Raw genomic sequence first — 26868 nt, forward strand, 5'->3', positions numbered from 1 at the left:
GTACTTTTGTGTGGGTGAGGGAGCTGTCGTCTGAGAAGAATGTCCTTGAGCAAGGCGTCTTCAGGGCACAGTTCGGTTGGTGCAGAACCCGCGGTGTGGAGATGTGGCAGGCGGTACCTGTGCCAGGGGCTGGAGCCCAGTTGGAGGGGCCGTGTGCAAGCTCCACCACGCGGTGAAGCCGATAGAAATGCTTGGCTGCTACCATTGTCACTTGCTCGCTGGCCTGCTTGACGGTCTTGAGCCGAGAGGGATGCTCTTTCTTTCCTAGAAGCGGTGTCACTCAGCTGGTAGAGCATTGGCTGCCCAGTTTGAAGTTCCCTGGTTGAGGTCGTTCTTGTGGCAAGGTGTGTGGCCTTGTTACCTGGTGTGGTGTGTGAAGAGGAGAAGAGGGAAGGAGAAGAGGAGAAGCTTGTGAGTTGGGCCAGGAGGCAGGAGGTCACAGCTTCTGCAGCCCGGCTCCCCGCTGCTGCCTGCCTGCCTGCTGTGGGCTTGGGCACGGGAGGCTGGTTCCCCGTTGCTGCATGCACGCCCAGGGGGCAGGGGGAACCCGTGCCCGCCAGATCTGAGCGCAGGGCAGGTTGTGTCCTTGGGCGGGGGGGGGGGGGTGGCAGCTCTCTGGCTCTGCACGCACTCCCCGGGAGGCAGGGGGGACCTGCACCCCCCAGATCTATCGACATGGTGGGCACAGCCTGCGGGCTCAGGCTCCCACCCTGCTCCCCTACCCTGGGACCGCCGCAGCCCAGTGGGCACGACTCAGCATGGCAGGGAACAGTGGGGCAGCCCCAGCCCCCGCCTTCCCCAACTACCCCTATCTCCCCTTCCCTCCCTATGGGGGCTCAATACCGCCCCTTCCTACACCCCCCATCAGGACCTGCTTTCTGGGCTGCCTGGGGCCATGTGCTTGTACCGCCCTCCTCCAGCTCCTTGCCAGCTCTGGGCAAATTTGAACTGTGCCAGCCTGCAGGGAGCTCATGGCAAAACTGCAAAATTCACGGGCTTCCATTTCTTTCCGAGGGAAATGGAAAACCCTGATCATCAGGCTCCTGTAGGGACACAAAGAAGCCAAACTGATGTCCTGACATAAACCCTGAATGACACTGCTGAAATTCCCGTGATTTTAACCTCTAGAGGGGAGGCCCTGTGGCTTAGTTGGCTAAAGCGCCTGTCTAGTAAACAGGAGATCCTGGGTTCAAATCCCAGCAAGGCCTGCTTTGTTACATTTGGCATGGCTCTGTAGCTCAGGGTGTAGAGGCCTGGGCTTGGGAGTTTAAATCTCACTATTTCCTTGCTTTAAGGCAGTTCATGGGCTAAATTTTGGAACTCTGGACTCTAAAACCAATCATTATTCAAACCTAAAACCTAGTCAGATCATTGTACTCAGTCACAAGTCGTCCTTCATAAGTCACAGGGTCTGCCTACACATGCAATTAATGCAATTTGGGTTTAGTGCTCAGTAATGTCCTGTGCGAATGAGCCAGCCCTGGGATGTTGTCTACACCTGCATCCATTTGGAAGAGATCTCTTCCTTACAGGAGGAGCCTGCTCCTTATGGGAGTGGGCTATTGCTTTGCTCAACTTGGCCACACGCACCAGCCTGAGCTACGTCATCCCTGTCTTTGGGGTGGTGAAGGCAACTGCTGAGGAGGCTGTCCTGGAGGTCTGTGGTGTCCTCCAGGACATCCTTGTAACAGGGCTGGGCCCTCATGCTACGGGTGTGAGAGCGCCTGAACAGCCCCACACCCGTGAGGACTTATCCCAAGCCCTGCCCTTGAGGTCTGTCCTGTGTCACAAGGGTCTAAAATAAAGCAGGGCAGGCACGAGACACGTAAGTACATGGCTCGTTGGTCTAGGGGCATGATTCCTGCTTTGGGTGCAGGAGGTCCCGGGTTCAACTCCCGGACGAGCCCTGCTTAGCCCCCTTGGTGTGCTGAGTGGTCCCTTTTATCCAGCTGCAGAGGCAGGTGGGGCCATTTCCAGTTGTTGCTGGACAGGATTATCTCACAAAGCCACCAATCGGTCCCTCCATGAGGAACTGGGAGCTGGGAATAAGATACTGGGACTGAGGAACAGGGATTCAGGGACTGGGAAGTGGGGAGAAGGAACCAAGTGGAGGCTCGTGTGTGTAATGCAGCGCTGGAGTGGCGATGCGGGGCAGCTGCGGGTCCCCGGGGCTGGCAGCGCTGCAGGGGAGCGGGGATCGCCCACCCAGCAAAACCTCCTCCTCCTTGCCCATCTCCTTGGCTCCCCAAGCCGCTGGGGAAGAGTGGCCATCGTGGCATCAAGCAGGGCCATGTGGGTTTTCAGAAGGCAGGGCCTGGTGCAACTACACCCGTCTTGAGCCGGGGCCCTCGTTCCCACTTGGGTCGTTCCTGCCCACCCCAAGCCTGACCTCCCAGTGCATCTCTTGGGGCTACCGGCCACTGGCATTTTGCCTCCCCTTCAAGTCCTGCCTGGCTGCACAGGACCTTCTGGCCTTCTGCCCAAAGGGGAGAGCAACTCTTCAGAGCTTGCCATGGTGGGAAGAGCCACCAAGGAAAGACAGCTTGGAAGCCTGAGCTCGGACATCCGGCAGCGCTTCCATGGCACAAGAGGGGCCCCGTGTCGCAGGGTCTGAAATGCAGCAGGGCAGGGTTAGCGCTTGTAGGTATCTGGCTCGTTGGTCTAGGGGCATGATTCCCACTTAGGGTGTGGGAGGTCCTGGGTTCAACTCCCAGACGAGCCCTGCTTAGCACTGTGCCTGCACCACTTGTCCTTGGAGCCTGGTGTGCTGAGCAGCGCTTTTATCTAGCTCCAGAGGCAGGTGAGGCCATTTCCCTGGTGCAGCTGGTGCGTGGCCCAGAGCAGGGAGATTTAGACACCTCCTTGCTCCCCCCAAAATCATAGTATTGGGTGACGGTGGCCATCGAGGCATCAAGTTGGGCCGCGGGGGTTTTCAGAAGGCAGTGCCTGCCACCGGGACAGGTGAGTACTTTTGTGTGGGTGAGGGAGCTGTCGTCTGAGAAGAATGTCCTTGAGCAAGGCGTCTTCAGGGCACAGTTCGGTTGGTGCAGAACCCGCGGTGTGGAGATGTGGCAGGCGGTACCTGTGCCAGGGGCTGGAGCCCAGTTGGAGGGGCCGTGTGCAAGCTCCACCACGCGGTGAAGCCGATAGAAATGCTTGGCTGCTACCGTTTTCACTTGCTCGCTGGCCTGCTTGACGGTCTTGAGCCGAGAGGGATGCTCTTTCTTTCCTAGAAGCGGTGTCACTCAGCTGGTAGAGCATTGGCTGCCCAGTTTGAAGTTCCCTGGTTGAGGTCGTTCTTGTGGCAAGGTGTGTGGCCTTGTTACCTGGTGTGGTGTGTGAAGAGGAGAAGAGGGAAGGAGAAGAGGAGAAGCTTGTGAGTTGGGCCAGGAGGCAGGAGGTCACAGCTTCTGCAGCCCGGCTCCCCGCTGCTGCCTGCCTGCCTGCTGTGGGCTTGGGCACGGGAGGCTGGTTCCCCGTTGCTGCATGCACGCCCAGGGGGCAGGGGGAACCCGTGCCTGCCAGATCTGAGCGCAGGGCAGGTTGTGTCCTTGGGCGGGGGGGGGGGGTGGCAGCTCTCTGGCTCTGCACGCACTCCCCGGGAGGCAGGGGGGACCTGCACCCCCCAGATCTATCGACATGGTGGGCACAGCCTGCGGGCTCAGGCTCCCACCCTGCTCCCCTACCCTGGGACCGCCGCAGCCCAGTGGGCACGACTCAGCATGGCAGGGAACAGTGGGGCAGCCCCAGCCCCCGCCTTCCCCAACTACCCCTATCTCCCCTTCCCTCCCTATGGGGGCTCAATACCGCCCCTTCCTACACCCCCCATCAGGACCTGCTTTCTGGGCTGCCTGGGGCCATGTGCTTGTACCGCCCTCCTCCAGCTCCTTGCCAGCTCTGGGCAAATTTGAACTGTGCCAGCCTGCAGGGAGCTCATGGCAAAACTGCAAAATTCACGGGCTTCCATTTCTTTCCGAGGGAAATGGAAAACCCTGATCATCAGGCTCCTGTAGGGACACAAAGAAGCCAAACTGATGTCCTGACATAAACCCTGAATGACACTGCTGAAATTCCCGTGATTTTAACCTCTAGAGGGGAGGCCCTGTGGCTTAGTTGGCTAAAGCGCCTGTCTAGTAAACAGGAGATCCTGGGTTCAAATCCCAGCAAGGCCTGCTTTGTTACATTTGGCATGGCTCTGTAGCTCAGGGTGTAGAGGCCTGGGCTTGGGAGTTTAAATCTCACTATTTCCTTGCTTTAAGGCAGTTCATGGGCTAAATTTTGGAACTCTGGACTCTAAAACCAATCATTATTCAAACCTAAAACCTAGTCAGATCATTGTACTCAGTCACAAGTCGTCCTTCATAAGTCACAGGGTCTGCCTACACATGCAATTAATGCAATTTGGGTTTAGTGCTCAGTAATGTCCTGTGCGAATGAGCCAGCCCTGGGATGTTGTCTACACCTGCATCCATTTGGAAGAGATCTCTTCCTTACAGGAGGAGCCTGCTCCTTATGGGAGTGGGCTATTGCTTTGCTCAACTTGGCCACACGCACCAGCCTGAGCTACGTCATCCCTGTCTTTGGGGTGGTGAAGGCAACTGCTGAGGAGGCTGTCCTGGAGGTCTGTGGTGTCCTCCAGGACATCCTTGTAACAGGGCTGGGCCCTCATGCTACGGGTGTGAGAGCGCCTGAACAGCCCCACACCCGTGAGGACTTATCCCAAGCCCTGCCCTTGAGGTCTGTCCTGTGTCACAAGGGTCTAAAATAAAGCAGGGCAGGCACGAGACACGTAAGTACATGGCTCGTTGGTCTAGGGGCATGATTCCTGCTTTGGGTGCAGGAGGTCCCGGGTTCAACTCCCGGACGAGCCCTGCTTAGCCCCCTTGGTGTGCTGAGTGGTCCCTTTTATCCAGCTGCAGAGGCAGGTGGGGCCATTTCCAGTTGTTGCTGGACAGGATTATCTCACAAAGCCACCAATCGGTCCCTCCATGAGGAACTGGGAGCTGGGAATAAGATACTGGGACTGAGGAACAGGGATTCAGGGACTGGGAAGTGGGGAGAAGGAACCAAGTGGAGGCTCGTGTGTGTAATGCAGCGCTGGAGTGGCGATGCGGGGCAGCTGCGGGTCCCCGGGGCTGGCAGCGCTGCAGGGGAGCGGGGATCGCCCACCCAGCAAAACCTCCTCCTCCTTGCCCATCTCCTTGGCTCCCCAAGCCGCTGGGGAAGAGTGGCCATCGTGGCATCAAGCAGGGCCATGTGGGTTTTCAGAAGGCAGGGCCTGGTGCAACTACACCCGTCTTGAGCCGGGGCCCTCGTTCCCACTTGGGTCGTTCCTGCCCACCCCAAGCCTGACCTCCCAGTGCATCTCTTGGGGCTACCGGCCACTGGCATTTTGCCTCCCCTTCAAGTCCTGCCTGGCTGCACAGGACCTTCTGGCCTTCTGCCCAAAGGGGAGAGCAACTCTTCAGAGCTTGCCATGGTGGGAAGAGCCACCAAGGAAAGACAGCTTGGAAGCCTGAGCTCGGACATCCGGCAGCGCTTCCATGGCACAAGAGGGGCCCCGTGTCGCAGGGTCTGAAATGCAGCAGGGCAGGGTTAGCGCTTGTAGGTATCTGGCTCGTTGGTCTAGGGGCATGATTCCCACTTAGGGTGTGGGAGGTCCTGGGTTCAACTCCCAGACGAGCCCTGCTTAGCACTGTGCCTGCACCACTTGTCCTTGGAGCCTGGTGTGCTGAGCAGCGCTTTTATCTAGCTCCAGAGGCAGGTGAGGCCATTTCCCTGGTGCAGCTGGTGCGTGGCCCAGAGCAGGGAGATTTAGACACCTCCTTGCTCCCCCCAAAATCATAGTATTGGGTGACGGTGGCCATCGAGGCATCAAGTTGGGCCGCGGGGGTTTTCAGAAGGCAGTGCCTGCCACCGGGACAGGTGAGTACTTTTGTGTGGGTGAGGGAGCTGTCGTCTGAGAAGAATGTCCTTGAGCAAGGCGTCTTCAGGGCACAGTTCGGTTGGTGCAGAACCCGCGGTGTGGAGATGTGGCAGGCGGTACCTGTGCCAGGGGCTGGAGCCCAGTTGGAGGGGCCGTGTGCAAGCTCCACCACGCGGTGAAGCCGATAGAAATGCTTGGCTGCTACCGTTTTCACTTGCTCGCTGGCCTGCTTGACGGTCTTGAGCCGAGAGGGATGCTCTTTCTTTCCTAGAAGCGGTGTCACTCAGCTGGTAGAGCATTGGCTGCCCAGTTTGAAGTTCCCTGGTTGAGGTCGTTCTTGTGGCAAGGTGTGTGGCCTTGTTACCTGGTGTGGTGTGTGAAGAGGAGAAGAGGGAAGGAGAAGAGGAGAAGCTTGTGAGTTGGGCCAGGAGGCAGGAGGTCACAGCTTCTGCAGCCCGGCTCCCCGCTGCTGCCTGCCTGCCTGCTGTGGGCTTGGGCACGGGAGGCTGGTTCCCCGTTGCTGCATGCACGCCCAGGGGGCAGGGGGAACCCGTGCCTGCCAGATCTGAGCGCAGGGCAGGTTGTGTCCTTGGGCGGGGGGGGGGGGGGGTGGCAGCTCTCTGGCTCTGCACGCACTCCCCGGGAGGCAGGGGGGACCTGCACCCCCCAGATCTATCGACATGGTGGGCACAGCCTGCGGGCTCAGGCTCCCACCCTGCTCCCCTACCCTGGGACCGCCGCAGCCCAGTGGGCACGACTCAGCATGGCAGGGAACAGTGGGGCAGCCCCAGCCCCCGCCTTCCCCAACTACCCCTATCTCCCCTTCCCTCCCTATGGGGGCTCAATACCGCCCCTTCCTACACCCCCCATCAGGACCTGCTTTCTGGGCTGCCTGGGGCCATGTGCTTGTACCGCCCTCCTCCAGCTCCTTGCCAGCTCTGGGCAAATTTGAACTGTGCCAGCCTGCAGGGAGCTCATGGCAAAACTGCAAAATTCACGGGCTTCCATTTCTTTCCGAGGGAAATGGAAAACCCTGATCATCAGGCTCCTGTAGGGACACAAAGAAGCCAAACTGATGTCCTGACATAAACCCTGAATGACACTGCTGAAATTCCCGTGATTTTAACCTCTAGAGGGGAGGCCCTGTGGCTTAGTTGGCTAAAGCGCCTGTCTAGTAAACAGGAGATCCTGGGTTCAAATCCCAGCAAGGCCTGCTTTGTTACATTTGGCATGGCTCTGTAGCTCAGGGTGTAGAGGCCTGGGCTTGGGAGTTTAAATCTCACTATTTCCTTGCTTTAAGGCAGTTCATGGGCTAAATTTTGGAACTCTGGACTCTAAAACCAATCATTATTCAAACCTAAAACCTAGTCAGATCATTGTACTCAGTCACAAGTCGTCCTTCATAAGTCACAGGGTCTGCCTACACATGCAATTAATGCAATTTGGGTTTAGTGCTCAGTAATGTCCTGTGCGAATGAGCCAGCCCTGGGATGTTGTCTACACCTGCATCCATTTGGAAGAGATCTCTTCCTTACAGGAGGAGCCTGCTCCTTATGGGAGTGGGCTATTGCTTTGCTCAACTTGGCCACACGCACCAGCCTGAGCTACGTCATCCCTGTCTTTGGGGTGGTGAAGGCAACTGCTGAGGAGGCTGTCCTGGAGGTCTGTGGTGTCCTCCAGGACATCCTTGTAACAGGGCTGGGCCCTCATGCTACGGGTGTGAGAGCGCCTGAACAGCCCCACACCCGTGAGGACTTATCCCAAGCCCTGCCCTTGAGGTCTGTCCTGTGTCACAAGGGTCTAAAATAAAGCAGGGCAGGCACGAGACACGTAAGTACATGGCTCGTTGGTCTAGGGGCATGATTCCTGCTTTGGGTGCAGGAGGTCCCGGGTTCAACTCCCGGACGAGCCCTGCTTAGCCCCCTTGGTGTGCTGAGTGGTCCCTTTTATCCAGCTGCAGAGGCAGGTGGGGCCATTTCCAGTTGTTGCTGGACAGGATTATCTCACAAAGCCACCAATCGGTCCCTCCATGAGGAACTGGGAGCTGGGAATAAGATACTGGGACTGAGGAACAGGGATTCAGGGACTGGGAAGTGGGGAGAAGGAACCAAGTGGAGGCTCGTGTGTGTAATGCAGCGCTGGAGTGGCGATGCGGGGCAGCTGCGGGTCCCCGGGGCTGGCAGCGCTGCAGGGGAGCGGGGATCGCCCACCCAGCAAAACCTCCTCCTCCTTGCCCATCTCCTTGGCTCCCCAAGCCGCTGGGGAAGAGTGGCCATCGTGGCATCAAGCAGGGCCATGTGGGTTTTCAGAAGGCAGGGCCTGGTGCAACTACACCCGTCTTGAGCCGGGGCCCTCGTTCCCACTTGGGTCGTTCCTGCCCACCCCAAGCCTGACCTCCCAGTGCATCTCTTGGGGCTACCGGCCACTGGCATTTTGCCTCCCCTTCAAGTCCTGCCTGGCTGCACAGGACCTTCTGGCCTTCTGCCCAAAGGGGAGAGCAACTCTTCAGAGCTTGCCATGGTGGGAAGAGCCACCAAGGAAAGACAGCTTGGAAGCCTGAGCTCGGACATCCGGCAGCGCTTCCATGGCACAAGAGGGGCCCCGTGTCGCAGGGTCTGAAATGCAGCAGGGCAGGGTTAGCGCTTGTAGGTATCTGGCTCGTTGGTCTAGGGGCATGATTCCCACTTAGGGTGTGGGAGGTCCTGGGTTCAACTCCCAGACGAGCCCTGCTTAGCACTGTGCCTGCACCACTTGTCCTTGGAGCCTGGTGTGCTGAGCAGCGCTTTTATCTAGCTCCAGAGGCAGGTGAGGCCATTTCCCTGGTGCAGCTGGTGCGTGGCCCAGAGCAGGGAGATTTAGACACCTCCTTGCTCCCCCCAAAATCATAGTATTGGGTGACGGTGGCCATCGAGGCATCAAGTTGGGCCGCGGGGGTTTTCAGAAGGCAGTGCCTGCCACCGGGACAGGTGAGTACTTTTGTGTGGGTGAGGGAGCTGTCGTCTGAGAAGAATGTCCTTGAGCAAGGCGTCTTCAGGGCACAGTTCGGTTGGTGCAGAACCCGCGGTGTGGAGATGTGGCAGGCGGTACCTGTGCCAGGGGCTGGAGCCCAGTTGGAGGGGCCGTGTGCAAGCTCCACCACGCGGTGAAGCCGATAGAAATGCTTGGCTGCTACCGTTTTCACTTGCTCGCTGGCCTGCTTGACGGTCTTGAGCCGAGAGGGATGCTCTTTCTTTCCTAGAAGCGGTGTCACTCAGCTGGTAGAGCATTGGCTGCCCAGTTTGAAGTTCCCTGGTTGAGGTCGTTCTTGTGGCAAGGTGTGTGGCCTTGTTACCTGGTGTGGTGTGTGAAGAGGAGAAGAGGGAAGGAGAAGAGGAGAAGCTTGTGAGTTGGGCCAGGAGGCAGGAGGTCACAGCTTCTGCAGCCCGGCTCCCCGCTGCTGCCTGCCTGCCTGCTGTGGGCTTGGGCACGGGAGGCTGGTTCCCCGTTGCTGCATGCACGCCCAGGGGGCAGGGGGAACCCGTGCCCGCCAGATCTGAGCGCAGGGCAGGTTGTGTCCTTGGGCGGGGGGGGGGGGGTGGCAGCTCTCTGGCTCTGCACGCACTCCCCGGGAGGCAGGGGGGACCTGCACCCCCCAGATCTATCGACATGGTGGGCACAGCCTGCGGGCTCAGGCTCCCACCCTGCTCCCCTACCCTGGGACCGCCGCAGCCCAGTGGGCACGACTCAGCATGGCAGGGAACAGTGGGGCAGCCCCAGCCCCCGCCTTCCCCAACTACCCCTATCTCCCCTTCCCTCCCTATGGGGGCTCAATACCGCCCCTTCCTACACCCCCCATCAGGACCTGCTTTCTGGGCTGCCTGGGGCCATGTGCTTGTACCGCCCTCCTCCAGCTCCTTGCCAGCTCTGGGCAAATTTGAACTGTGCCAGCCTGCAGGGAGCTCATGGCAAAACTGCAAAATTCACGGGCTTCCATTTCTTTCCGAGGGAAATGGAAAACCCTGATCATCAGGCTCCTGTAGGGACACAAAGAAGCCAAACTGATGTCCTGACATAAACCCTGAATGACACTGCTGAAATTCCCGTGATTTTAACCTCTAGAGGGGAGGCCCTGTGGCTTAGTTGGCTAAAGCGCCTGTCTAGTAAACAGGAGATCCTGGGTTCAAATCCCAGCAAGGCCTGCTTTGTTACATTTGGCATGGCTCTGTAGCTCAGGGTGTAGAGGCCTGGGCTTGGGAGTTTAAATCTCACTATTTCCTTGCTTTAAGGCAGTTCATGGGCTAAATTTTGGAACTCTGGACTCTAAAACCAATCATTATTCAAACCTAAAACCTAGTCAGATCATTGTACTCAGTCACAAGTCGTCCTTCATAAGTCACAGGGTCTGCCTACACATGCAATTAATGCAATTTGGGTTTAGTGCTCAGTAATGTCCTGTGCGAATGAGCCAGCCCTGGGATGTTGTCTACACCTGCATCCATTTGGAAGAGATCTCTTCCTTACAGGAGGAGCCTGCTCCTTATGGGAGTGGGCTATTGCTTTGCTCAACTTGGCCACACGCACCAGCCTGAGCTACGTCATCCCTGTCTTTGGGGTGGTGAAGGCAACTGCTGAGGAGGCTGTCCTGGAGGTCTGTGGTGTCCTCCAGGACATCCTTGTAACAGGGCTGGGCCCTCATGCTACGGGTGTGAGAGCGCCTGAACAGCCCCACACCCGTGAGGACTTATCCCAAGCCCTGCCCTTGAGGTCTGTCCTGTGTCACAAGGGTCTAAAATAAAGCAGGGCAGGCACGAGACACGTAAGTACATGGCTCGTTGGTCTAGGGGCATGATTCCTGCTTTGGGTGCAGGAGGTCCCGGGTTCAACTCCCGGACGAGCCCTGCTTAGCCCCCTTGGTGTGCTGAGTGGTCCCTTTTATCCAGCTGCAGAGGCAGGTGGGGCCATTTCCAGTTGTTGCTGGACAGGATTATCTCACAAAGCCACCAATCGGTCCCTCCATGAGGAACTGGGAGCTGGGAATAAGATACTGGGACTGAGGAACAGGGATTCAGGGACTGGGAAGTGGGGAGAAGGAACCAAGTGGAGGCTCGTGTGTGTAATGCAGCGCTGGAGTGGCGATGCGGGGCAGCTGCGGGTCCCCGGGGCTGGCAGCGCTGCAGGGGAGCGGGGATCGCCCACCCAGCAAAACCTCCTCCTCCTTGCCCATCTCCTTGGCTCCCCAAGCCGCTGGGGAAGAGTGGCCATCGTGGCATCAAGCAGGGCCATGTGGGTTTTCAGAAGGCAGGGCCTGGTGCAACTACACCCGTCTTGAGCCGGGGCCCTCGTTCCCACTTGGGTCGTTCCTGCCCACCCCAAGCCTGACCTCCCAGTGCATCTCTTGGGGCTACCGGCCACTGGCATTTTGCCTCCCCTTCAAGTCCTGCCTGGCTGCACAGGACCTTCTGGCCTTCTGCCCAAAGGGGAGAGCAACTCTTCAGAGCTTGCCATGGTGGGAAGAGCCACCAAGGAAAGACAGCTTGGAAGCCTGAGCTCGGACATCCGGCAGCGCTTCCATGGCACAAGAGGGGCCCCGTGTCGCAGGGTCTGAAATGCAGCAGGGCAGGGTTAGCGCTTGTAGGTATCTGGCTCGTTGGTCTAGGGGCATGATTCCCACTTAGGGTGTGGGAGGTCCTGGGTTCAACTCCCAGACGAGCCCTGCTTAGCACTGTGCCTGCACCACTTGTCCTTGGAGCCTGGTGTGCTGAGCAGCGCTTTTATCTAGCTCCAGAGGCAGGTGAGGCCATTTCCCTGGTGCAGCTGGTGCGTGGCCCAGAGCAGGGAGATTTAGACACCTCCTTGCTCCCCCCAAAATCATAGTATTGGGTGACGGTGGCCATCGAGGCATCAAGTTGGGCCGCGGGGGTTTTCAGAAGGCAGTGCCTGCCACCGGGACAGGTGAGTACTTTTGTGTGGGTGAGGGAGCTGTCGTCTGAGAAGAATGTCCTTGAGCAAGGCGTCTTCAGGGCACAGTTCGGTTGGTGCAGAACCCGCGGTGTGGAGATGTGGCAGGCGGTACCTGTGCCAGGGGCTGGAGCCCAGTTGGAGGGGCCGTGTGCAAGCTCCACCACGCGGTGAAGCCGATAGAAATGCTTGGCTGCTACCGTTTTCACTTGCTCGCTGGCCTGCTTGACGGTCTTGAGCCGAGAGGGATGCTCTTTCTTTCCTAGAAGCGGTGTCACTCAGCTGGTAGAGCATTGGCTGCCCAGTTTGAAGTTCCCTGGTTGAGGTCGTTCTTGTGGCAAGGTGTGTGGCCTTGTTACCTGGTGTGGTGTGTGAAGAGGAGAAGAGGGAAGGAGAAGAGGAGAAGCTTGTGAGTTGGGCCAGGAGGCAGGAGGTCACAGCTTCTGCAGCCCGGCTCCCCGCTGCTGCCTGCCTGCCTGCTGTGGGCTTGGGCACGGGAGGCTGGTTCCCCGTTGCTGCATGCACGCCCAGGGGGCAGGGGGAACCCGTGCCTGCCAGATCTGAGCGCAGGGCAGGTTGTGTCCTTGGGCGGGGGGGGGGGGGGTGGCAGCTCTCTGGCTCTGCACGCACTCCCCGGGAGGCAGGGGGGACCTGCACCCCCCAGATCTATCGACATGGTGGGCACAGCCTGCGGGCTCAGGCTCCCACCCTGCTCCCCTACCCTGGGACCGCCGCAGCCCAGTGGGCACGACTCAGCATGGCAGGGAACAGTGGGGCAGCCCCAGCCCCCGCCTTCCCCAACTACCCCTATCTCCCCTTCCCTCCCTATGGGGGCTCAATACCGCCCCTTCCTACACCCCCCATCAGGACCTGCTTTCTGGGCTGCCTGGGGCCATGTGCTTGTACCGCCCTCCTCCAGCTCCTTGCCAGCTCTGGGCAAATTTGAACTGTGCCAGCCTGCAGGGAGCTCATGGCAAAACTGCAAAATTCACGGGCTTCCATTTCTTTCCGAGGGAAATGGAAAACCCTGATCATCAGGCTCCTGTAGGGACACAAAGAAGCCAAACTGATGTCCTGACATAAACCCTGAATGACACTGCTGAAATTCCCGTGATTTTAACCTCTAGAGGGGAGGCCCTGTGGCTTAGTTGGCTAAAGCGCCTGTCTAGTAAACAGGAGATCCTGGGTTCAAATCCCAGCAAGGCCTGCTTTGTTACATTTGGCATGGCTCTGTAGCTCAGGGTGTAGAGGCCTGGGCTTGGGAGTTTAAATCTCACTATTTCCTTGCTTTAAGGCAGTTCATGGGCTAAATTTTGGAACTCTGGACTCTAAAACCAATCATTATTCAAACCTAAAACCTAGTCAGATCATTGTACTCAGTCACAAGTCGTCCTTCATAAGTCACAGGGTCTGCCTACACATGCAATTAATGCAATTTGGGTTTAGTGCTCAGTAATGTCCTGTGCGAATGAGCCAGCCCTGGGATGTTGTCTACACCTGCATCCATTTGGAAGAGATCTCTTCCTTACAGGAGGAGCCTGCTCCTTATGGGAGTGGGCTATTGCTTTGCTCAACTTGGCCACACGCACCAGCCTGAGCTACGTCATCCCTGTCTTTGGGGTGGTGAAGGCAACTGCTGAGGAGGCTGTCCTGGAGGTCTGTGGTGTCCTCCAGGACATCCTTGTAACAGGGCTGGGCCCTCATGCTACGGGTGTGAGAGCGCCTGAACAGCCCCACACCCGTGAGGACTTATCCCAAGCCCTGCCCTTGAGGTCTGTCCTGTGTCACAAGGGTCTAAAATAAAGCAGGGCAGGCACGAGACACGTAAGTACATGGCTCGTTGGTCTAGGGGCATGATTCCTGCTTTGGGTGCAGGAGGTCCCGGGTTCAACTCCCGGACGAGCCCTGCTTAGCCCCCTTGGTGTGCTGAGTGGTCCCTTTTATCCAGCTGCAGAGGCAGGTGGGGCCATTTCCAGTTGTTGCTGGACAGGATTATCTCACAAAGCCACCAATCGGTCCCTCCATGAGGAACTGGGAGCTGGGAATAAGATACTGGGACTGAGGAACAGGGATTCAGGGACTGGGAAGTGGGGAGAAGGAACCAAGTGGAGGCTCGTGTGTGTAATGCAGCGCTGGAGTGGCGATGCGGGGCAGCTGCGGGTCCCCGGGGCTGGCAGCGCTGCAGGGGAGCGGGGATCGCCCACCCAGCAAAACCTCCTCCTCCTTGCCCATCTCCTTGGCTCCCCAAGCCGCTGGGGAAGAGTGGCCATCGTGGCATCAAGCAGGGCCATGTGGGTTTTCAGAAGGCAGGGCCTGGTGCAACTACACCCGTCTTGAGCCGGGGCCCTCGTTCCCACTTGGGTCGTTCCTGCCCACCCCAAGCCTGACCTCCCAGTGCATCTCTTGGGGCTACCGGCCACTGGCATTTTGCCTCCCCTTCAAGTCCTGCCTGGCTGCACAGGACCTTCTGGCCTTCTGCCCAAAGGGGAGAGCAACTCTTCAGAGCTTGCCATGGTGGGAAGAGCCACCAAGGAAAGACAGCTTGGAAGCCTGAGCTCGGACATCCGGCAGCGCTTCCATGGCACAAGAGGGGCCCCGTGTCGCAGGGTCTGAAATGCAGCAGGGCAGGGTTAGCGCTTGTAGGTATCTGGCTCGTTGGTCTAGGGGCATGATTCCCACTTAGGGTGTGGGAGGTCCTGGGTTCAACTCCCAGACGAGCCCTGCTTAGCACTGTGCCTGCACCACTTGTCCTTGGAGCCTGGTGTGCTGAGCAGCGCTTTTATCTAGCTCCAGAGGCAGGTGAGGCCATTTCCCTGGTGCAGCTGGTGCGTGGCCCAGAGCAGGGAGATTTAGACACCTCCTTGCTCCCCCCAAAATCATAGTATTGGGTGACGGTGGCCATCGAGGCATCAAGTTGGGCCGCGGGGGTTTTCAGAAGGCAGTGCCTGCCACCGGGACAGGTGAGTACTTTTGTGTGGGTGAGGGAGCTGTCGTCTGAGAAGAATGTCCTTGAGCAAGGCGTCTTCAGGGCACAGTTCGGTTGGTGCAGAACCCGCGGTGTGGAGATGTGGCAGGCGGTACCTGTGCCAGGGGCTGGAGCCCAGTTGGAGGGGCCGTGTGCAAGCTCCACCACGCGGTGAAGCCGATAGAAATGCTTGGCTGCTACCGTTTTCACTTGCTCGCTGGCCTGCTTGACGGTCTTGAGCCGAGAGGGATGCTCTTTCTTTCCTAGAAGCGGTGTCACTCAGCTGGTAGAGCATTGGCTGCCCAGTTTGAAGTTCCCTGGTTGAGGTCGTTCTTGTGGCAAGGTGTGTGGCCTTGTTACCTGGTGTGGTGTGTGAAGAGGAGAAGAGGGAAGGAGAAGAGGAGAAGCTTGTGAGTTGGGCCAGGAGGCAGGAGGTCACAGCTTCTGCAGCCCGGCTCCCCGCTGCTGCCTGCCTGCCTGCTGTGGGCTTGGGCACGGGAGGCTGGTTCCCCGTTGCTGCATGCACGCCCAGGGGGCAGGGGGAACCCGTGCCCGCCAGATCTGAGCGCAGGGCAGGTTGTGTCCTTGGGCGGGGGGGGGGGGGGGTGGCAGCTCTCTGGCTCTGCACGCACTCCCCGGGAGGCAGGGGGGACCTGCACCCCCCAGATCTATCGACATGGTGGGCACAGCCTGCGGGCTCAGGCTCCCACCCTGCTCCCCTACCCTGGGACCGCCGCAGCCCAGTGGGCACGACTCAGCATGGCAGGGAACAGTGGGGCAGCCCCAGCCCCCGCCTTCCCCAACTACCCCTATCTCCCCTTCCCTCCCTATGGGGGCTCAATACCGCCCCTTCCTACACCCCCCATCAGGACCTGCTTTCTGGGCTGCCTGGGGCCATGTGCTTGTACCGCCCTCCTCCAGCTCCTTGCCAGCTCTGGGCAAATTTGAACTGTGCCAGCCTGCAGGGAGCTCATGGCAAAACTGCAAAATTCACGGGCTTCCATTTCTTTCCGAGGGAAATGGAAAACCCTGATCATCAGGCTCCTGTAGGGACACAAAGAAGCCAAACTGATGTCCTGACATAAACCCTGAATGACACTGCTGAAATTCCCGTGATTTTAACCTCTAGAGGGGAGGCCCTGTGGCTTAGTTGGCTAAAGCGCCTGTCTAGTAAACAGGAGATCCTGGGTTCAAATCCCAGCAAGGCCTGCTTTGTTACATTTGGCATGGCTCTGTAGCTCAGGGTGTAGAGGCCTGGGCTTGGGAGTTTAAATCTCACTATTTCCTTGCTTTAAGGCAGTTCATGGGCTAAATTTTGGAACTCTGGACTCTAAAACCAATCATTATTCAAACCTAAAACCTAGTCAGATCATTGTACTCAGTCATAAGTCGTCCTTCATAAGTCACAGGGTCTGCCTACACATGCAATTAATGCAATTTGGGTTTAGTGCTCAGTAATGTCCTGTGCGAATGAGCCAGCCCTGGGATGTTGTCTACACCTGCATCCATTTGGAAGAGATCTCTTCCTTACAGGAGGAGCCTGCTCCTTATGGGAGTGGGCTATTGCTTTGCTCAACTTGGCCACACGCACCAGCCTGAGCTACGTCATCCCTGTCTTTGGGGTGGTGAAGGCAACTGCTGAGGAGGCTGTCCTGGAGGTCTGTGGTGTCCTCCAGGACATCCTTGTAACAGGGCTGGGCCCTCATGCTACGGGTGTGAGAGCGCCTGAACAGCCCCACACCCGTGAGGACTTATCCCAAGCCCTGCCCTTGAGGTCTGTCCTGTGTCACAAGGGTCTAAAATAAAGCAGGGCAGGCACGAGACACGTAAGTACATGGCTCGTTGGTCTAGGGGCATGATTCCTGCTTTGGGTGCAGGAGGTCCCGGGTTCAACTCCCGGACGAGCCCTGCTTAGCCCCCTTGGTGTGCTGAGTGGTCCCTTTTATCCAGCTGCAGAGGCAGGTGGGGCCATTTCCAGTTGTTGCTGGACAGGATTATCTCACAAAGCCACCAATCGGTCCCTCCATGAGGAACTGGGAGCTGGGAATAAGATACTGGGACTGAGGAACAGGGATTCAGGGACTGGGAAGTGGGGAGAAGGAACCAAGTGGAGGCTCGTGTGTGTAATGCAGCGCTGGAGTGGCGATGCGGGGCAGCTGCGGGTCCCCGGGGCTGGCAGCGCTGCAGGGGAGCGGGGATCGCCCACCCAGCAAAACCTCCTCCTCCTTGCCCATCTCCTTGGCTCCCCAAGCCGCTGGGGAAGAGTGGCCATCGTGGCATCAAGCAGGGCCATGTGGGTTTTCAGAAGGCAGGGCCTGGTGCAACTACACCCGTCTTGAGCCGGGGCCCTCGTTCCCACTTGGGTCGTTCCTGCCCACCCCAAGCCTGACCTCCCAGTGCATCTCTTGGGGCTACCGGCCACTGGCATTTTGCCTCCCCTTCAAGTCCTGCCTGGCTGCACAGGACCTTCTGGCCTTCTGCCCAAAGGGGAGAGCAACTCTTCAGAGCTTGCCATGGTGGGAAGAGCCACCAAGGAAAGACAGCTTGGAAGCCTGAGCTCGGACATCCGGCAGCGCTTCCATGGCACAAGAGGGGCCCCGTGTCGCAGGGTCTGAAATGCAGCAGGGCAGGGTTAGCGCTTGTAGGTATCTGGCTCGTTGGTCTAGGGGCATGATTCCCACTTAGGGTGTGGGAGGTCCTGGGTTCAACTCCCAGACGAGCCCTGCTTAGCACTGTGCCTGCACCACTTGTCCTTGGAGCCTGGTGTGCTGAGCAGCGCTTTTATCTAGCTCCAGAGGCAGGTGAGGCCATTTCCCTGGTGCAGCTGGTGCGTGGCCCAGAGCAGGGAGATTTAGACACCTCCTTGCTCCCCCCAAAATCATAGTATTGGGTGACGGTGGCCATCGAGGCATCAAGTTGGGCCGCGGGGGTTTTCAGAAGGCAGTGCCTGCCACCGGGACAGGTGAGTACTTTTGTGTGGGTGAGGGAGCTGTCGTCTGAGAAGAATGTCCTTGAGCAAGGCGTCTTCAGGGCACAGTTCGGTTGGTGCAGAACCCGCGGTGTGGAGATGTGGCAGGCGGTACCTGTGCCAGGGGCTGGAGCCCAGTTGGAGGGGCCGTGTGCAAGCTCCACCACGCGGTGAAGCCGATAGAAATGCTTGGCTGCTACCGTTTTCACTTGCTCGCTGGCCTGCTTGACGGTCTTGAGCCGAGAGGGATGCTCTTTCTTTCCTAGAAGCGGTGTCACTCAGCTGGTAGAGCATTGGCTGCCCAGTTTGAAGTTCCCTGGTTGAGGTCGTTCTTGTGGCAAGGTGTGTGGCCTTGTTACCTGGTGTGGTGTGTGAAGAGGAGAAGAGGGAAGGAGAAGAGGAGAAGCTTGTGAGTTGGGCCAGGAGGCAGGAGGTCACAGCTTCTGCAGCCCGGCTCCCCGCTGCTGCCTGCCTGCCTGCTGTGGGCTTGGGCACGGGAGGCTGGTTCCCCGTTGCTGCATGCACGCCCAGGGGGCAGGGGGAACCCGTGCCCGCCAGATCTGAGCGCAGGGCAGGTTGTGTCCTTGGGCGGGGGGGGGGGGGGGTGGCAGCTCTCTGGCTCTGCACGCACTCCCCGGGAGGCAGGGGGGACCTGCACCCCCCAGATCTATCGACATGGTGGGCACAGCCTGCGGGCTCAGGCTCCCACCCTGCTCCCCTACCCTGGGACCGCCGCAGCCCAGTGGGCACGACTCAGCATGGCAGGGAACAGTGGGGCAGCCCCAGCCCCCGCCTTCCCCAACTACCCCTATCTCCCCTTCCCTCCCTATGGGGGCTCAATACCGCCCCTTCCTACACCCCCCATCAGGACCTGCTTTCTGGGCTGCCTGGGGCCATGTGCTTGTACCGCCCTCCTCCAGCTCCTTGCCAGCTCTGGGCAAATTTGAACTGTGCCAGCCTGCAGGGAGCTCATGGCAAAACTGCAAAATTCACGGGCTTCCATTTCTTTCCGAGGGAAATGGAAAACCCTGATCATCAGGCTCCTGTAGGGACACAAAGAAGCCAAACTGATGTCCTGACATAAACCCTGAATGACACTGCTGAAATTCCCGTGATTTTAACCTCTAGAGGGGAGGCCCTGTGGCTTAGTTGGCTAAAGCGCCTGTCTAGTAAACAGGAGATCCTGGGTTCAAATCCCAGCAAGGCCTGCTTTGTTACATTTGGCATGGCTCTGTAGCTCAGGGTGTAGAGGCCTGGGCTTGGGAGTTTAAATCTCACTATTTCCTTGCTTTAAGGCAGTTCATGGGCTAAATTTTGGAACTCTGGACTCTAAAACCAATCATTATTCAAACCTAAAACCTAGTCAGATCATTGTACTCAGTCACAAGTCGTCCTTCATAAGTCACAGGGTCTGCCTACACATGCAATTAATGCAATTTGGGTTTAGTGCTCAGTAATGTCCTGTGCGAATGAGCCAGCCCTGGGATGTTGTCTACACCTGCATCCATTTGGAAGAGATCTCTTCCTTACAGGAGGAGCCTGCTCCTTATGGGAGTGGGCTATTGCTTTGCTCAACTTGGCCACACGCACCAGCCTGAGCTACGTCATCCCTGTCTTTGGGGTGGTGAAGGCAACTGCTGAGGAGGCTGTCCTGGAGGTCTGTGGTGTCCTCCAGGACATCCTTGTAACAGGGCTGGGCCCTCATGCTACGGGTGTGAGAGCGCCTGAACAGCCCCACACCCGTGAGGACTTATCCCAAGCCCTGCCCTTGAGGTCTGTCCTGTGTCACAAGGGTCTAAAATAAAGCAGGGCAGGCACGAGACACGTAAGTACATGGCTCGTTGGTCTAGGGGCATGATTCCTGCTTTGGGTGCAGGAGGTCCCGGGTTCAACTCCCGGACGAGCCCTGCTTAGCCCCCTTGGTGTGCTGAGTGGTCCCTTTTATCCAGCTGCAGAGGCAGGTGGGGCCATTTCCAGTTGTTGCTGGACAGGATTATCTCACAAAGCCACCAATCGGTCCCTCCATGAGGAACTGGGAGCTGGGAATAAGATACTGGGACTGAGGAACAGGGATTCAGGGACTGGGAAGTGGGGAGAAGGAACCAAGTGGAGGCTCGTGTGTGTAATGCAGCGCTGGAGTGGCGATGCGGGGCAGCTGCGGGTCCCCGGGGCTGGCAGCGCTGCAGGGGAGCGGGGATCGCCCACCCAGCAAAACCTCCTCCTCCTTGCCCATCTCCTTGGCTCCCCAAGCCGCTGGGGAAGAGTGGCCATCGTGGCATCAAGCAGGGCCATGTGGGTTTTCAGAAGGCAGGGCCTGGTGCAACTACACCCGTCTTGAGCCGGGGCCCTCGTTCCCACTTGGGTCGTTCCTGCCCACCCCAAGCCTGACCTCCCAGTGCATCTCTTGGGGCTACCGGCCACTGGCATTTTGCCTCCCCTTCAAGTCCTGCCTGGCTGCACAGGACCTTCTGGCCTTCTGCCCAAAGGGGAGAGCAACTCTTCAGAGCTTGCCATGGTGGGAAGAGCCACCAAGGAAAGACAGCTTGGAAGCCTGAGCTCGGACATCCGGCAGCGCTTCCATGGCACAAGAGGGGCCCCGTGTCGCAGGGTCTGAAATGCAGCAGGGCAGGGTTAGCGCTTGTAGGTATCTGGCTCGTTGGTCTAGGGGCATGATTCCCACTTAGGGTGTGGGAGGTCCTGGGTTCAACTCCCAGACGAGCCCTGCTTAGCACTGTGCCTGCACCACTTGTCCTTGGAGCCTGGTGTGCTGAGCAGCGCTTTTATCTAGCTCCAGAGGCAGGTGAGGCCATTTCCCTGGTGCAGCTGGTGCGTGGCCCAGAGCAGGGAGATTTAGACACCTCCTTGCTCCCCCCAAAATCATAGTATTGGGTGACGGTGGCCATCGAGGCATCAAGTTGGGCCGCGGGGGTTTTCAGAAGGCAGTGCCTGCCACCGGGACAGGTGAGTACTTTTGTGTGGGTGAGGGAGCTGTCGTCTGAGAAGAATGTCCTTGAGCAAGGCGTCTTCAGGGCACAGTTCGGTTGGTGCAGAACCCGCGGTGTGGAGATGTGGCAGGCGGTACCTGTGCCAGGGGCTGGAGCCCAGTTGGAGGGGCCGTGTGCAAGCTCCACCACGCGGTGAAGCCGATAGAAATGCTTGGCTGCTACCGTTTTCACTTGCTCGCTGGCCTGCTTGACGGTCTTGAGCCGAGAGGGATGCTCTTTCTTTCCTAGAAGCGGTGTCACTCAGCTGGTAGAGCATTGGCTGCCCAGTTTGAAGTTCCCTGGTTGAGGTCGTTCTTGTGGCAAGGTGTGTGGCCTTGTTACCTGGTGTGGTGTGTGAAGAGGAGAAGAGGGAAGGAGAAGAGGAGAAGCTTGTGAGTTGGGCCAGGAGGCAGGAGGTCACAGCTTCTGCAGCCCGGCTCCCCGCTGCTGCCTGCCTGCCTGCTGTGGGCTTGGGCACGGGAGGCTGGTTCCCCGTTGCTGCATGCACGCCCAGGGGGCAGGGGGAACCCGTGCCCGCCAGATCTGAGCGCAGGGCAGGTTGTGTCCTTGGGCGGGGGGGGGGGGGTGGCAGCTCTCTGGCTCTGCACGCACTCCCCGGGAGGCAGGGGGGACCTGCACCCCCCAGATCTATCGACATGGTGGGCACAGCCTGCGGGCTCAGGCTCCCACCCTGCTCCCCTACCCTGGGACCGCCGCAGCCCAGTGGGCACGACTCAGCATGGCAGGGAACAGTGGGGCAGCCCCAGCCCCCGCCTTCCCCAACTACCCCTATCTCCCCTTCCCTCCCTATGGGGGCTCAATACCGCCCCTTCCTACACCCCCCATCAGGACCTGCTTTCTGGGCTGCCTGGGGCCATGTGCTTGTACCGCCCTCCTCCAGCTCCTTGCCAGCTCTGGGCAAATTTGAACTGTGCCAGCCTGCAGGGAGCTCATGGCAAAACTGCAAAATTCACGGGCTTCCATTTCTTTCCGAGGGAAATGGAAAACCCTGATCATCAGGCTCCTGTAGGGACACAAAGAAGCCAAACTGATGTCCTGACATAAACCCTGAATGACACTGCTGAAATTCCCGTGATTTTAACCTCTAGAGGGGAGGCCCTGTGGCTTAGTTGGCTAAAGCGCCTGTCTAGTAAACAGGAGATCCTGGGTTCAAATCCCAGCAAGGCCTGCTTTGTTACATTTGGCATGGCTCTGTAGCTCAGGGTGTAGAGGCCTGGGCTTGGGAGTTTAAATCTCACTATTTCCTTGCTTTAAGGCAGTTCATGGGCTAAATTTTGGAACTCTGGACTCTAAAACCAATCATTATTCAAACCTAAAACCTAGTCAGATCATTGTACTCAGTCACAAGTCGTCCTTCATAAGTCACAGGGTCTGCCTACACATGCAATTAATGCAATTTGGGTTTAGTGCTCAGTAATGTCCTGTGCGAATGAGCCAGCCCTGGGATGTTGTCTACACCTGCATCCATTTGGAAGAGATCTCTTCCTTACAGGAGGAGCCTGCTCCTTATGGGAGTGGGCTATTGCTTTGCTCAACTTGGCCACACGCACCAGCCTGAGCTACGTCATCCCTGTCTTTGGGGTGGTGAAGGCAACTGCTGAGGAGGCTGTCCTGGAGGTCTGTGGTGTCCTCCAGGACATCCTTGTAACAGGGCTGGGCCCTCATGCTACGGGTGTGAGAGCGCCTGAACAGCCCCACACCCGTGAGGACTTATCCCAAGCCCTGCCCTTGAGGTCTGTCCTGTGTCACAAGGGTCTAAAATAAAGCAGGGCAGGCACGAGACACGTAAGTACATGGCTCGTTGGTCTAGGGGCATGATTCCTGCTTTGGGTGCAGGAGGTCCCGGGTTCAACTCCCGGACGAGCCCTGCTTAGCCCCCTTGGTGTGCTGAGTGGTCCCTTTTATCCAGCTGCAGAGGCAGGTGGGGCCATTTCCAGTTGTTGCTGGACAGGATTATCTCACAAAGCCACCAATCGGTCCCTCCATGAGGAACTGGGAGCTGGGAATAAGATACTGGGACTGAGGAACAGGGATTCAGGGACTGGGAAGTGGGGAGAAGGAACCAAGTGGAGGCTCGTGTGTGTAATGCAGCGCTGGAGTGGCGATGCGGGGCAGCTGCGGGTCCCCGGGGCTGGCAGCGCTGCAGGGGAGCGGGGATCGCCCACCCAGCAAAACCTCCTCCTCCTTGCCCATCTCCTTGGCTCCCCAAGCCGCTGGGGAAGAGTGGCCATCGTGGCATCAAGCAGGGCCATGTGGGTTTTCAGAAGGCAGGGCCTGGTGCAACTACACCCGTCTTGAGCCGGGGCCCTCGTTCCCACTTGGGTCGTTCCTGCCCACCCCAAGCCTGACCTCCCAGTGCATCTCTTGGGGCTACCGGCCACTGGCATTTTGCCTCCCCTTCAAGTCCTGCCTGGCTGCACAGGACCTTCTGGCCTTCTGCCCAAAGGGGAGAGCAACTCTTCAGAGCTTGCCATGGTGGGAAGAGCCACCAAGGAAAGACAGCTTGGAAGCCTGAGCTCGGACATCCGGCAGCACTTCCATGGCACAAGAGGGGCCCCGTGTCGCAGGGTCTGAAATGCAGCAGGGCAGGGTTAGCGCTTGTAGGTATCTGGCTCGTTGGTCTAGGGGCATGATTCCCACTTAGGGTGTGGGAGGTCCTGGGTTCAACTCCCAGACGAGCCCTGCTTAGCACTGTGCCTGCACCACTTGTCCTTGGAGCCTGGTGTGCTGAGCAGCGCTTTTATCTAGCTCCAGAGGCAGGTGAGGCCATTTCCCTGGTGCAGCTGGTGCGTGGCCCAGAGCAGGGAGATTTAGACACCTCCTTGCTCCCCCCAAAATCATAGTATTGGGTGACGGTGGCCATCGAGGCATCAAGTTGGGCCGCGGGGGTTTTCAGAAGGCAGTGCCTGCCACCGGGACAGGTGAGTACTTTTGTGTGGGTGAGGGAGCTGTCGTCTGAGAAGAATGTCCTTGAGCAAGGCGTCTTCAGGGCACAGTTCGGTTGGTGCAGAACCCGCGGTGTGGAGATGTGGCAGGCGGTACCTGTGCCAGGGGCTGGAGCCCAGTTGGAGGGGCCGTGTGCAAGCTCCACCACGCGGTGAAGCCGATAGAAATGCTTGGCTGCTACCGTTTTCACTTGCTCGCTGGCCTGCTTGACGGTCTTGAGCCGAGAGGGATGCTCTTTCTTTCCTAGAAGCGGTGTCACTCAGCTGGTAGAGCATTGGCTGCCCAGTTTGAAGTTCCCTGGTTGAGGTCGTTCTTGTGGCAAGGTGTGTGGCCTTGTTACCTGGTGTGGTGTGTGAAGAGGAGAAGAGGGAAGGAGAAGAGGAGAAGCTTGTGAGTTGGGCCAGGAGGCAGGAGGTCACAGCTTCTGCAGCCCGGCTCCCCGCTGCTGCCTGCCTGCCTGCTGTGGGCTTGGGCACGGGAGGCTGGTTCCCCGTTGCTGCATGCACGCCCAGGGGGCAGGGGGAACCCGTGCCCGCCAGATCTGAGCGCAGGGCAGGTTGTGTCCTTGGGCGGGGGGGGGGGGGGGGTGGCAGCTCTCTGGCTCTGCACGCACTCCCCGGGAGGCAGGGGGGACCTGCACCCCCCAGATCTATCGACATGGTGGGCACAGCCTGCGGGCTCAGGCTCCCACCCTGCTCCCCTACCCTGGGACCGCCGCAGCCCAGTGGGCACGACTCAGCATGGCAGGGAACAGTGGGGCAGCCCCAGCCCCCGCCTTCCCCAACTACCCCTATCTCCCCTTCCCTCCCTATGGGGGCTCAATACCGCCCCTTCCTACACCCCCCATCAGGACCTGCTTTCTGGGCTGCCTGGGGCCATGTGCTTGTACCGCCCTCCTCCAGCTCCTTGCCAGCTCTGGGCAAATTTGAACTGTGCCAGCCTGCAGGGAGCTCATGGCAAAACTGCAAAATTCACGGGCTTCCATTTCTTTCCGAGGGAAATGGAAAACCCTGATCATCAGGCTCCTGTAGGGACACAAAGAAGCCAAACTGATGTCCTGACATAAACCCTGAATGACACTGCTGAAATTCCCGTGATTTTCACCTCTAGAGGGGAGGCCCTGTGGCTTAGTTGGCTAAAGCGCCTGTCTAGTAAACAGGAGATCCTGGGTTCAAATCCCAGCAAGGCCTGCTTTGTTACATTTGGCATGGCTCTGTAGCTCAGGGTGTAGAGGCCTGGGCTTGGGAGTTTAAATCTCACTATTTCCTTGCTTTAAGGCAGTTCATGGGCTAAATTTTGGAACTCTGGACTCTAAAACCAATCATTATTCAAACCTAAAACCTAGTCAGATCATTGTACTCAGTCACAAGTCGTCCTTCATAAGTCACAGGGTCTGCCTACACATGCAATTAATGCAATTTGGGTTTAGTGCTCAGTAATGTCCTGTGCGAATGAGCCAGCCCTGGGATGTTGTCTACACCTGCATCCATTTGGAAGAGATCTCTTCCTTACAGGAGGAGCCTGCTCCTTATGGGAGTGGGCTATTGCTTTGCTCAACTTGGCCACACGCACCAGCCTGAGCTACGTCATCCCTGTCTTTGGGGTGGTGAAGGCAACTGCTGAGGAGGCTGTCCTGGAGGTCTGTGGTGTCCTCCAGGACATCCTTGTAACAGGGCTGGGCCCTCATGCTACGGGTGTGAGAGCGCCTGAACAGCCCCACACCCGTGAGGACTTATCCCAAGCCCTGCCCTTGAGGTCTGTCCTGTGTCACAAGGGTCTAAAATAAAGCAGGGCAGGCACGAGACACGTAAGTACATGGCTCGTTGGTCTAGGGGCATGATTCCTGCTTTGGGTGCAGGAGGTCCCGGGTTCAACTCCCGGACGAGCCCTGCTTAGCCCCCTTGGTGTGCTGAGTGGTCCCTTTTATCCAGCTGCAGAGGCAGGTGGGGCCATTTCCAGTTGTTGCTGGACAGGATTATCTCACAAAGCCACCAATCGGTCCCTCCATGAGGAACTGGGAGCTGGGAATAAGATACTGGGACTGAGGGACTGGGAAGTGGGGAGAAGGAACCAAGTGGAGGCTCGTGTGTGTAATGCAGCGCTGGAGTGGCGATGCGGGGCAGCTGCGGGTCCCCGGGGCTGGCAGCGCTGCAGGGGAGCGGGGATCGCCCACCCAGCAAAACCTCCTCCTCCTTGCCCATCTCCTTGGCTCCCCAAGCCGCTGGGGAAGAGTGGCCATCGTGGCATCAAGCAGGGCCATGTGGGTTTTCAGAAGGCAGGGCCTGGTGCAACTACACCCGTCTTGAGCCGGGGCCCTCGTTCCCACTTGGGTCGTTCCTGCCCACCCCAAGCCTGACCTCCCAGTGCATCTCTTGGGGCTACCGGCCACTGGCATTTTGCCTCCCCTTCAAGTCCTGCCTGGCTGCACAGGACCTTCTGGCCTTCTGCCCAAAGGGGAGAGCAACTCTTCAGAGCTTGCCATGGTGGGAAGAGCCACCAAGGAAAGACAGCTTGGAAGCCTGAGCTCGGACATCCGGCAGCGCTTCCATGGCACAAGAGGGGCCCCGTGTCGCAGGGTCTGAAATGCAGCAGGGCAGGGTTAGCGCTTGTAGGTATCTGGCTCGTTGGTCTAGGGGCATGATTCCCACTTAGGGTGTGGGAGGTCCTGGGTTCAACTCCCAGACGAGCCCTGCTTAGCACTGTGCCTGCACCACTTGTCCTTGGAGCCTGGTGTGCTGAGCAGCGCTTTTATCTAGCTCCAGAGGCAGGTGAGGCCATTTCCCTGGTGCAGCTGGTGCGTGGCCCAGAGCAGGGAGATTTAGACACCTCCTTGCTCCCCCCAAAATCATAGTATTGGGTGACGGTGGCCATCGAGGCATCAAGTTGGGCCGCGGGGGTTTTCAGAAGGCAGTGCCTGCCACCGGGACAGGTGAGTACTTTTGTGTGGGTGAGGGAGCTGTCGTCTGAGAAGAATGTCCTTGAGCAAGGCGTCTTCAGGGCACAGTTCGGTTGGTGCAGAACCCGCGGTGTGGAGATGTGGCAGGCGGTACCTGTGCCAGGGGCTGGAGCCCAGTTGGAGGGGCCGTGTGCAAGCTCCACCACGCGGTGAAGCCGATAGAAA

General features: G+C 58.4%; 27 non-coding genes across 27 annotated transcripts; all 27 read left to right on the plus strand.

Annotated features, from left to right (window-relative positions):
* Positions 1–1134: 1134 nt before the first annotated feature.
* On the plus strand, positions 1135–1208 carry TRNAT-AGU (transfer RNA threonine (anticodon AGU)). The gene has a single exon. It is a non-coding gene; the product is annotated as a tRNA-Thr (tRNA).
* Positions 1209–1835: 627 nt separating this feature from the next.
* On the plus strand, positions 1836–1907 carry TRNAP-UGG (transfer RNA proline (anticodon UGG)). The gene has a single exon. It is a non-coding gene; the product is annotated as a tRNA-Pro (tRNA).
* A 743-nt stretch (positions 1908–2650) lies between these two features.
* Positions 2651–2722, plus strand: TRNAP-AGG (transfer RNA proline (anticodon AGG)). The gene has a single exon. It is a non-coding gene; the product is annotated as a tRNA-Pro (tRNA).
* Positions 2723–4098: 1376 nt separating this feature from the next.
* Positions 4099–4172, plus strand: TRNAT-AGU (transfer RNA threonine (anticodon AGU)). The gene has a single exon. It is a non-coding gene; the product is annotated as a tRNA-Thr (tRNA).
* A 627-nt stretch (positions 4173–4799) lies between these two features.
* On the plus strand, positions 4800–4871 carry TRNAP-UGG (transfer RNA proline (anticodon UGG)). Its single transcript has one exon. It is a non-coding gene; the product is annotated as a tRNA-Pro (tRNA).
* A 743-nt stretch (positions 4872–5614) lies between these two features.
* On the plus strand, positions 5615–5686 carry TRNAP-AGG (transfer RNA proline (anticodon AGG)). Its single transcript has one exon. It is a non-coding gene; the product is annotated as a tRNA-Pro (tRNA).
* A 1379-nt stretch (positions 5687–7065) lies between these two features.
* TRNAT-AGU (transfer RNA threonine (anticodon AGU)) lies at positions 7066–7139 on the plus strand. Its single transcript has one exon. It is a non-coding gene; the product is annotated as a tRNA-Thr (tRNA).
* Positions 7140–7766: 627 nt separating this feature from the next.
* TRNAP-UGG (transfer RNA proline (anticodon UGG)) lies at positions 7767–7838 on the plus strand. Its single transcript has one exon. It is a non-coding gene; the product is annotated as a tRNA-Pro (tRNA).
* A 743-nt stretch (positions 7839–8581) lies between these two features.
* On the plus strand, positions 8582–8653 carry TRNAP-AGG (transfer RNA proline (anticodon AGG)). The gene has a single exon. It is a non-coding gene; the product is annotated as a tRNA-Pro (tRNA).
* Positions 8654–10030: 1377 nt separating this feature from the next.
* On the plus strand, positions 10031–10104 carry TRNAT-AGU (transfer RNA threonine (anticodon AGU)). Its single transcript has one exon. It is a non-coding gene; the product is annotated as a tRNA-Thr (tRNA).
* Positions 10105–10731: 627 nt separating this feature from the next.
* TRNAP-UGG (transfer RNA proline (anticodon UGG)) lies at positions 10732–10803 on the plus strand. Its single transcript has one exon. It is a non-coding gene; the product is annotated as a tRNA-Pro (tRNA).
* Positions 10804–11546: 743 nt separating this feature from the next.
* TRNAP-AGG (transfer RNA proline (anticodon AGG)) lies at positions 11547–11618 on the plus strand. The gene has a single exon. It is a non-coding gene; the product is annotated as a tRNA-Pro (tRNA).
* Positions 11619–12996: 1378 nt separating this feature from the next.
* TRNAT-AGU (transfer RNA threonine (anticodon AGU)) lies at positions 12997–13070 on the plus strand. Its single transcript has one exon. It is a non-coding gene; the product is annotated as a tRNA-Thr (tRNA).
* A 627-nt stretch (positions 13071–13697) lies between these two features.
* Positions 13698–13769, plus strand: TRNAP-UGG (transfer RNA proline (anticodon UGG)). The gene has a single exon. It is a non-coding gene; the product is annotated as a tRNA-Pro (tRNA).
* Positions 13770–14512: 743 nt separating this feature from the next.
* Positions 14513–14584, plus strand: TRNAP-AGG (transfer RNA proline (anticodon AGG)). The gene has a single exon. It is a non-coding gene; the product is annotated as a tRNA-Pro (tRNA).
* Positions 14585–15963: 1379 nt separating this feature from the next.
* On the plus strand, positions 15964–16037 carry TRNAT-AGU (transfer RNA threonine (anticodon AGU)). Its single transcript has one exon. It is a non-coding gene; the product is annotated as a tRNA-Thr (tRNA).
* Positions 16038–16664: 627 nt separating this feature from the next.
* On the plus strand, positions 16665–16736 carry TRNAP-UGG (transfer RNA proline (anticodon UGG)). The gene has a single exon. It is a non-coding gene; the product is annotated as a tRNA-Pro (tRNA).
* A 743-nt stretch (positions 16737–17479) lies between these two features.
* Positions 17480–17551, plus strand: TRNAP-AGG (transfer RNA proline (anticodon AGG)). The gene has a single exon. It is a non-coding gene; the product is annotated as a tRNA-Pro (tRNA).
* A 1379-nt stretch (positions 17552–18930) lies between these two features.
* On the plus strand, positions 18931–19004 carry TRNAT-AGU (transfer RNA threonine (anticodon AGU)). The gene has a single exon. It is a non-coding gene; the product is annotated as a tRNA-Thr (tRNA).
* A 627-nt stretch (positions 19005–19631) lies between these two features.
* Positions 19632–19703, plus strand: TRNAP-UGG (transfer RNA proline (anticodon UGG)). The gene has a single exon. It is a non-coding gene; the product is annotated as a tRNA-Pro (tRNA).
* A 743-nt stretch (positions 19704–20446) lies between these two features.
* TRNAP-AGG (transfer RNA proline (anticodon AGG)) lies at positions 20447–20518 on the plus strand. Its single transcript has one exon. It is a non-coding gene; the product is annotated as a tRNA-Pro (tRNA).
* A 1377-nt stretch (positions 20519–21895) lies between these two features.
* TRNAT-AGU (transfer RNA threonine (anticodon AGU)) lies at positions 21896–21969 on the plus strand. The gene has a single exon. It is a non-coding gene; the product is annotated as a tRNA-Thr (tRNA).
* A 627-nt stretch (positions 21970–22596) lies between these two features.
* Positions 22597–22668, plus strand: TRNAP-UGG (transfer RNA proline (anticodon UGG)). The gene has a single exon. It is a non-coding gene; the product is annotated as a tRNA-Pro (tRNA).
* Positions 22669–23411: 743 nt separating this feature from the next.
* Positions 23412–23483, plus strand: TRNAP-AGG (transfer RNA proline (anticodon AGG)). The gene has a single exon. It is a non-coding gene; the product is annotated as a tRNA-Pro (tRNA).
* Positions 23484–24863: 1380 nt separating this feature from the next.
* On the plus strand, positions 24864–24937 carry TRNAT-AGU (transfer RNA threonine (anticodon AGU)). Its single transcript has one exon. It is a non-coding gene; the product is annotated as a tRNA-Thr (tRNA).
* A 627-nt stretch (positions 24938–25564) lies between these two features.
* TRNAP-UGG (transfer RNA proline (anticodon UGG)) lies at positions 25565–25636 on the plus strand. Its single transcript has one exon. It is a non-coding gene; the product is annotated as a tRNA-Pro (tRNA).
* A 729-nt stretch (positions 25637–26365) lies between these two features.
* Positions 26366–26437, plus strand: TRNAP-AGG (transfer RNA proline (anticodon AGG)). Its single transcript has one exon. It is a non-coding gene; the product is annotated as a tRNA-Pro (tRNA).
* The last annotated feature ends 431 nt before the right edge of the window (positions 26438–26868 follow it).

The sequence above is a fragment of the Alligator mississippiensis genome, chromosome 7 (genome assembly GCF_030867095.1).
Source record: "Alligator mississippiensis isolate rAllMis1 chromosome 7, rAllMis1, whole genome shotgun sequence".
Lineage (NCBI taxonomy): Eukaryota > Metazoa > Chordata > Crocodylia > Alligatoridae > Alligator > Alligator mississippiensis.